The 9277-nt window shown below is 39.3% G+C and overlaps 1 protein-coding gene across 5 annotated transcripts in view; it reads left to right on the top strand.

The window, feature by feature from the left end:
- The window catches only part of LOC106871669 (uncharacterized), a 118084-nt gene that overhangs the window by 71406 nt on the left and 37401 nt on the right, over window positions 1-9277 (top strand). For all 5 annotated transcript variants that reach the window (XM_014918254.2, XM_052976191.1, XM_052976194.1 and 2 more), the window contains exon 2: window positions 2121-2211. The gene's annotated coding sequence lies outside the window, so the exon portion shown is untranslated. The remainder of the gene's footprint in view (window positions 1-2120; window positions 2212-9277) is intronic.

Below are 9277 nucleotides of genomic sequence, written 5' to 3'. Positions count from 1 at the left end.
TGCTTCTCCAACATACTGAAAATTTAGAAATAGCAGTCAAAGAACTACTATTTGACTGCTATTTCTAAATTTTCAGTATGTTGGAGAAGCAACTCATGCTAATCCCTGTATATTTATGATTATATATATATATATATATATATATATATATGGAGTAGATAAAATCTAGGCTACATATGTTTCATAACTAGCAGAACCTCAGAAGAAATCCCTTGACGACAATCTAAGCTTCATTTAATTAAGGAATCTTTGGCCCGATGAGTAGCTAACAGATTACCCCTCGTTTTGGCACCGAAACATATGTATGTGTGTATATGTAAAATTTATATATAAAATATTTAAAAATATATATAAATAATATTCATAAAATACACAAAAATATATATAATATGTGTGTGTGTGTGTGAATAATATATATAAAATGTATGTGCTTGCCAGACAGTTTTTTTGTTGGATTTTCCCACTCCTCATGGCAAATTCACTGTAATCTTTATGTGTGTGTGTGTTTGTGTATGTGCGCGCGTGTAAAATTTATATATAAAATATATATGTCTGTGTGTGTCTGTGTGTCAATAATTTATGTAATGTGTGCTAAGCAATTTTTTGTTGGGTTTTCCTCCCTTCTTGGCAAGTTTACTGTACTCTCTCTCTATGTATGTGTGTGCGTGTGTGTATGCAAAATTTATATACATATAAAATGCATAAAAATATATATAAATGACATATATATGTGTTCATAATATATATATAAATAATGAGTTATTTTGTTTGATTTTTACACTCATCATGGCAAGTCCATTGTATTCTATATGTGTGTGTGTGTGCATGAATATGTATATGCAAAATTATATACAAAATGCATAAAAATATATATGAATAATATATATTGTATTAATAATATATATGTGTGTGTTTGTGTGTGTACATGGTAGGTGGTGTTTTGTTTCTCCTGTCAACAAATCGTCTAGGCAGTTCATGCCTTTGAAGCTATGTGGAATAAGTCATCTTTCACTTGAAAATCAAGTAAGTGTTAGCTTCAGAAAGAGCACACAGCTGTGAAAAAATACCTCACATAATATATTCATTCAACCGATGCCAGCATGGGGAAAAAAATGAGTGTAAAACGAATGAATGAATAAATATTTAACTGATTAAACAGAACTATAATCAAAGTTGTTCCAGCTAGTACCTGTCTTGTCTTTTCCTTTTCTGAATTTTTTTCAAGCATCATCCATCTAGGACAGGGATTCTCAACCAGTTTTTACCTAAGGTTCCCCTTGATTCTTGGTTCACTTGGATGGACCTTTGCAGCCATTTGATATTTCAAAGATTATGTTTTTATAATTAAATATTAGGAATTGTATAAAAAAATTAAAATATTTTGTGTATTGTAGTATAAGCAATTTATTGATCATAAATTTTAACAACAAAATCTTACACGAACTGCCAAGGACCACATGGATCCTTGTTGAGAACCACTGATCTAGCACTACATCATAATGTGACTCCTACATTTTATTGTTGCTGTTTGACTCCCCAAGCCAATTCTGGTTAACTAGGCCTTTGAACAAAGTCATTCTAGCCATAACAATCCCGTCTTTTTCTTTAGACCCGGTGTATCTAGGGGGCTACATTATCCTAATGTTTCCTGTGTTTTTTAAACAATCTCTTAGGATTTATTAATACATAGAGCTTTGGCTGTTATTTCCAGCAGCTTGGGCTATCTCATTGGTTCAGTAGATCCTAATTTTAAGTAAGTGTTAGCATCAGAAAAAGCATCCAGCTGTGAATCAATACCTCAAATAACATATTTGTTCAACCCCAGCATGTAAAAAAAACTGGGTGTAAAATGAATGATTGAATAAATACCTTAGACATGGTGTATCTAGGCAGTCACATTACCCAATGTCCTACTGTGTTTTTCTAAACAATCTATTAGGGTTTATTAATGCATAGAGATTTGGCTGTTATTTCTAGCAGGTTGGGCTATCTCATTTGTTCAGTAGATCCTAATTTTAAGTAAATCCTGTTGATGATGCATGTGATTTTATAATGAATAAATACATAATTTGATGTGATGTTTAACAAAATGGGATTTTTTTTTGTTTGCTTTTTTCTAGGAAATGTGTACCAAAATAAACCGGAAAACAGCCAAATATTCAGCAGTTTCACTCTGATGATGCAGAAATAACTTATATTGTGAGAAATATGGTAAGTACATATGTTTCATGTTTGTTTTTGTTTTAAATATTCACATGCTACATTTAAAATACATCCCTTCACAAACACCATCATCATTGATTTAATGTTGACTTTTCCATACTCGCCTGGCCTGGACAGAATTTCTTGAGACAGATTTTTCTATGGTAGGATGCCCTTCCTGTTGCTAGCCCTTCCTGTTGCTAGCCTTTCTTGTTGCTAGCCCTTCTTTTGATCGTTAGTAGGTCTGCGTGATCAAAGATAACCTCAGCTCAACAACCACACAATTGTCATTGCCATGACCTACCCACTTATTACTCATTTTCTTTTTTTGTTTTGTTTTTATTTCATTAATCATTTTGATTATCTTTGTTATACATACGTGTTCAGTGTGTGTGTCTGTGTCAGTCAACACAGGGTGTATGTGCAAAAGTAATATTTCCCCATGACCAGACCATGGTTTCACAGAAGCTTGGAAACAAAGGACACTGCTTGTATGACAGTGACACTTAATTACGACTATCACGCAATACCAAAGCAAGGAGACAGCAACACACACACACACACACACACACACACACACACACACACATGACATGTTTCTTTCATTTTCCATTTAACAAATCCACTTACAAGGTTTTGATTGGTCTGGGGCTACAGTAGATGTCACTTGTCCAAGGTGCCACACAGTGAGACTGACCCCAAAAGCAATGTGGCTGGAAAGTGAATTTCTTAACCATTTATGATAATGATAAATCTAGTAATAATAATGATGACAATAATAATCCTTTCTATTGTAAACAGAAGGCCTGAAATTTGTTAGGGGATGGATCAAGTCAATCACATTGACCCCCAATGCTCAACTGGTACTTATTTCATGATCCTCAAAAAAATGAAAGGCGAAGTCGACCTTGGTGGAATTTGAACTCAGAATATAAAGAAGGAAGACAGTTTACTAAGTATTTTGTGAGATGCAGTAACGATTCTGCCAGCTCCTTGCCTTAATAATAATAATAATCCTTTCTATGAAAGGCACAAGGCCAGAAATTTTGTGGGAAGGAGATAGTCAATTACATCGACCCCAGTGCTCAACTGGTACTTATTTCATCGACCCTGAAAGGATGAAAGGTAGAGTTGACCTCAATGAAATTTGAACTCAGGACATAAAGACAGACAAAATTCTGCCAGCTCACTGCCATGATGATGATGATGATGACGATGATCCTTTCTACTATAGGCAAAAATTTTTGTGGGGAGGGTGCCAGTTGATTAGATTGACCCCAGTACACAACTGGTACTTAATTTATCGACCCCCCTGAAAGGATGAAAGGCAAAGTCAACAATGGTGGAATTTGAACTCTGAATGTAGCGGCAGATGAAATACAACTAAGCATTTCACCCAACATGCCACCGACATGAGGGCCACTCAGGCAGTACTGGCAACAGCCATGCTCAAAAGGTGTTTTTTACGTGCCACCCGCACAGGAGCCAGTCCAGCGGCGCTGGCAACGACCTCGCTCGAATGTTTTTTCATGTGCCACCGGCGCAAGTGCCAGTAAGGCGACGCTGGTAACGAACACGTTCGAATGGTGCTTTTTACGTGCCATCGGCATGGAAGCCAGTCAGCTGCTCTGGCAGCAATCATGCTCGGATGGTGCTCTTAGTGCTCCACTGGCACGGGTGCCAGTCATTGAATTTGCGAATTTGATGCCAGAAATGTGAGGAGAGGGACGAATTGATTTTGTCAACCCCAGTACTTCTCTTGTATCAACCTTTGTTGGAGGCACAGTGTTCAGCTGGTACTTATTTTATCGCCCCTGAAAGAATGAAAGACAAAGTCGACCTCAGCAGAATTTGAACTCAGATTGGAGCGACAAGTGAAACACCGCTAAGCATTTCATCCAGTGTGCTAATGATTCTGCCAGCTTGCTGCCTTACTAATGATATGCTAATGATATGCTAATGATATTACTAATGATATATAGGCCAGTTTGGAAAAAATTTCTTCAAAAATAATTTTTGGTTTATGGGGATATGTTTTCCAAGCAGCCACCAGTTGTGCATTTATATCGATTGATCATTCTGGTTATCATTTGTGTGCTTATGTCCTAATATTTATGGTCAGTTAGTTTAACCATTTCTTAGCACTTTCCATTCCTGAAAACCCAGTTGTCCCTATAGAGACTTTATTCTTGTCAATATAGGAGAAATAATTAATAGTTTAAAGAAAAAACAGAATACATATAGAATATTCATATGACTGCACAATGATTTTAAAAAATGATTATTCTATGTATATTCTCTGTTTTCTTTAAACTATTAATTATATATACAATGGGCTTCTTTCAGTTTCAGCGTACCAAATCCACTTACAAGGCTTTGGTCAACCCAAGGCTATAGTAGAAGACACTTGCCCAAGGTGCCACACAGCAGGACTGAACCTGGAATCATGTGATTGGGAAGCAAGCTTCTTGCCACACAGCCAAACCTGTACCATTTGACAAAAATAAGGCCGGGAATGGTCACAGGTAGAAATCCTTTCACCATAGATCAATAGCACCAACAAACTAAAAGCCCTCTATATTGTCAGTCAACTCACTAGAAATAGCAGCCAAATTCTCTCCCTCTCCCCTCTAGCTCTCTCTCCAAATCTCATTCTACTGTCATAATGTTTTGGCAATCTGATTATTCTGTCATATACCTTGCTTATTTATTTACATCTTTTTTCAAACAATTATGCATTATTTCACACCTTTGGTATTTCAGTGACATGATTTTTTTAATTTTTGAAATTACATTCTAGGGTTGGTGCAAGAGGCTGGATCTGACCAGTTTGTACATAAAACAGGCACAATACTTGGGCTGGATATGATTGGTTTAAAATGCTAAAGAGTTAAAAAGGAAGAACACATAGGATAATGTAGTCTGGGTAGAAAAAAAAAAGAAAAAATGACATGATAATAAGTCCTTTTGATCATTAGTAGGTCTGCTTCATCAAAGATAACCTGGGCTAAGCAACAGCGCAATTATCATCGCCTTCATTACCAAAATGTTTCTCACACCCACCCGTCCACTTACCTACCCCACTTATTACACCTTTTTTTTTGTTTTTTGTGGGGCTTTTTTTCATTAATCATTTTGACTATCTTTGCTATCCACATGTGTTCAGTGTGTAGTGTGTGTGTGTGTGTGTGTGTGTGTGTGTGTGTGTGTGTGTGTGTGTGTGAGTCAACATGGGGAGAATGGTGTAATAGGTGGAAGCCAGGGGAAGAGGATATGGAAGTAAAAGTAAAACCTTTCATTGATTTCTCTCCTCCCCCCCTCTCTCCCCATCTCGCACGCACACTCTCTCCTTTTTTCTCTCGTGTTCCCCTCCGGTTTGTTTTTCTTTTTTTTTTTTCTATTTTTATCCCTTCTCACTTCTCCCCCACCTCACCCATCTGCACTCCTTATTACCCCCAGACATCCATTCCACATAATTCCTTACAAATAACGGTTTATCTGTCTGCTGCCACTTTTTAATTCCAACCAAAGCCTCCTTTATTCCATCTCCCGGCCACCACAATAAAACGATGGGTGGGAGATAGGGGTGGAGAGTTTAACAAGCTTTTAAGTATACACACACTCACACACATACACACACACACACTCACACACACATGCATATATGTATGTGTTTTGTTTTTAATTTATTCATTGCTTCATTCTGTCATTAATGTTTTAATGGTGGAGAGGGTGAGGTACACATGGTCCTTTTATCCAAACAATATTGCTACTGTTCCAGTTAACGTTTTCCCCTCCTTCCTCTCCCTCACTCCATCTCTCCACCACCACCACCATATCATGCAGAGTTAGGGTTTCTGGTCCATCCACCCCATGGGTCAGCCAACTATCTGTATTTATGTCTTAATTTTCCCCTATCAATGTGTATGTGTGTGCACGTGTGCACCTGTGTGTGGTTTCTTTGTGAGGTGTATAAACGGGCATGTTTGTATGTGTGTGTATATGTATATGGATACATACGTGCAGTTGTGTATGCTTGTGTGTCTATGTATGTCTATAAGAATGTAGGTAATGGTGAGAGCATGGTTTGTACATGCATGTGTGCGTGTATCCGTGTGTGTGTGAGAAGGAAGATATATCTTATATTGACAACAACAGTAATGGATTATGGGTATGTGTGTGGTTGAGAGATAAAAATATAATTTGGTGGGTAGGTGGGTGTCAGAGAGAGAGAGAGAGAGAGAGAATGAGAAAGAGAGTGAAACAAGATAGAGAACGAGGGAGGGTCTGTGTGTAGATGTGTGTGTAAAATACTATTTCTACAAGGCTGTGTTCTGTCCTCCATCCAAAGTCGGTCTTTGTAATTTACCAAAGACATCTAACACTCAAGCAGAGGGGGAAGTATTGAAGAGATGGCAGTTTGGTTGGGGTGGGAGCCATATCTACCAAACAGAGATATTTCTTCCAGTTAATTAAAGAAATCTAGTTTGTTTTTTTTCCTCTTCTTTTCCCCTCAAACTCTCTATTTTCTTGTCTTTTTCTTTCTCCTTTACCAAAGTCTTTCCTTCCTTTGGAATTATAATGGAACTTTGTTGTCATAGTCAACACTTACTTTTTTTCTTCTTTTGCCACAATAGACATGGTGGCTCTAAGGGAAAGGTCCCGAACTAGTAATCACATGGCTATAAGTTCAAATTTTACAGCTTCTAGTAAACTTCGTATCAATATATTTCACATCATGAAGGTGACAAGCTGCAGAATTATTAGCACGCCAGGTAAAATGCTTAACAGCATTTCACCTGTCTCTATGTTCAGAGTTGAAATTCCTCTGAGGTTGACTTTGTCATTCATCCTTTCGGGGTTGATAAAATAAATACGTACTGGGATTGATGTAATCCATTTATACCCTCTCCCTGAACTTGTCACCCCTAAAATATAATCTTCTCCCTCTTAATAAACACACACTTATCAACTACTAGTTCCAGACATAACTTCATGTATATATATATATGTGTGTGTGTGTGTGTGTATAATTTTCTCTATACATATTTTTTGCTGTTAAATACTCTGAATTTCTCAAAATTCTGCAAAAGGAATAATTTGGATTTACCTGTCATGCATGAGCATTTACCTGGATAATGTATTCTACTGACATTTACTGGTATCTGATTGTTGAACATTCATAACCAAATTTCTTTAAATACTGAGTAATTTATTGATAACTGCCAGGATTTTTTAATCCTATTTTTTCTTCACCACCGCCTCATCCCCGATGGTTTCCACCTCCATCTCCACCCCACTCTCCACTCTGCTTCAGCCATCCTACCCATACTCCATACTACTTCTTGCCACCTTATGTGCACCACCATTCATTCCAATCTCTCCAAAATACATACCATGGACCACCTTCTCCCTCTCACTTATTCCATCTTCTTCTCCTTCCTATGCATACTCTGTTACATAATCCATTTAAATCATCTCTTCCATGAATTTCTCGCTCGCGCTTAACAACATAAACTCCACTCACTCCTCCATTTTGTCACACCCAATGCCACATCCACAACACTAACCATATTCCTTTTCACCTCTTTCTCCTTCCCTCCTGGCCCCTCTAAACTTCTCTTCACTCTTGATATCAAGAGTCTATAAAGAGTGATCCCACACCACGAAGGACTTCTTGCCCTCAAACACTTCTTAGACCCAACCCCCAACCTGACACATCCACACTTCTTCGTCTGACCAAACTTGTTCTCTCCCTCAACTACTTCTCGTTTGTGTGGGGGGGTTACCAACAGTTCTTGGGAGTGGCCATGGGAATGAGAATGGGTCTCAACTATGTGAACCTGTTTGTTGGCTACATTGAGGCCCAAATATTTTCAAGATTTACTAGTCCCACTCCCAAATTATATGGTTGTTATATTGATGACAGTATCGGTGCAGCTTCACACTCCTGCAAACAACTAGACTCCTTCCTCTCTTTTACCCAATCCTTCCATCCTGCACCATTTCCAACACTTCCATTGCCTTTCTCGACATTTCGGTCAACATACACAACTCCACTCTCACTACCTCCATCCACTGCAAACACACAGACTCACACTCCAACTTTAACTTCTCCTCCTTCCACCTTACCCACACCAAGCTCTCCACCCCTACTCCCAATTCCTCTGTCTGTGCAGGCTCTGCAGTGATAATCATGACTTTGAGACTCGGTCTCAACTCGTGACTTGCCACTTCATCCTTCCTGGATATCCCCTCACCACTATCCACACCGCCTTTGCCAGAGCACGTTTTGTGGACTGTGCCTCTGCTCTCTCTCCCTGCACCCGCACCTGCCCCACCGTTACCCGTCTCTCGTTTCCACTCACCTACCACCCCCTCCACCCTGCCCTTCCAACACTCCATTCTCCAAGCCTTCCAGCGACTCCAGTCTGACCCCTCCACTTTGCACATCTTCCACAACCTACATGACCTCCTGGTCCACAGTTTCTTCACTAACCCCACCTCCCAACCTAGCTCATTCCGCTGCTCCCACCCACACTGCTGCACTTGCCCCTACCTCTCCAACACCACCATCCTCACAGGCACCCATCATCATCCCTATCATATCACTGACTCCTTTACATGCACTTCTAGCAATGTCATTTACTGCATCTCCTGCTCTTTCTGTCCTTCTCTGTACATCAGTCAAACAGGATGCTGCTTGGCTGACCGGTTCATGGAGCACCTCCGAGACATTAGACGCAGCAATGATACCCCAGTCTCGTGCTATTTCCACTCTACCACTCATTCATTATAACACCTGTCTGTTTGGATTGTCTTTGCACAGGTGCCATCCAGACTCCCACCTTCACTATGAACAGGAATTAATCTTCTCTCTTTGCTCCTTTGCACCACATGGGCTCAACTCCCTTCCACTCTTCATCTGACTCCCCTCCTCTCCTTTCTTCATCTCACACCTACTTCCTCTCTTCACTCCTACCCAACTTCTCCCTTCATCGATACCCCCTCCGTCCACACCCCACCCCTACACATCCCACCCCACATACCCCACCTCTACCCCAAACCTCACTCT

Source organism: Octopus bimaculoides, chromosome 24 (assembly GCF_001194135.2).
Source record: "Octopus bimaculoides isolate UCB-OBI-ISO-001 chromosome 24, ASM119413v2, whole genome shotgun sequence".
Lineage (NCBI taxonomy): Eukaryota > Metazoa > Mollusca > Cephalopoda > Octopoda > Octopodidae > Octopus > Octopus bimaculoides.
The sequence above is the reverse complement of the archived record's forward strand: the minus strand, read 5'-3'. Positions and strand labels throughout refer to the sequence as shown.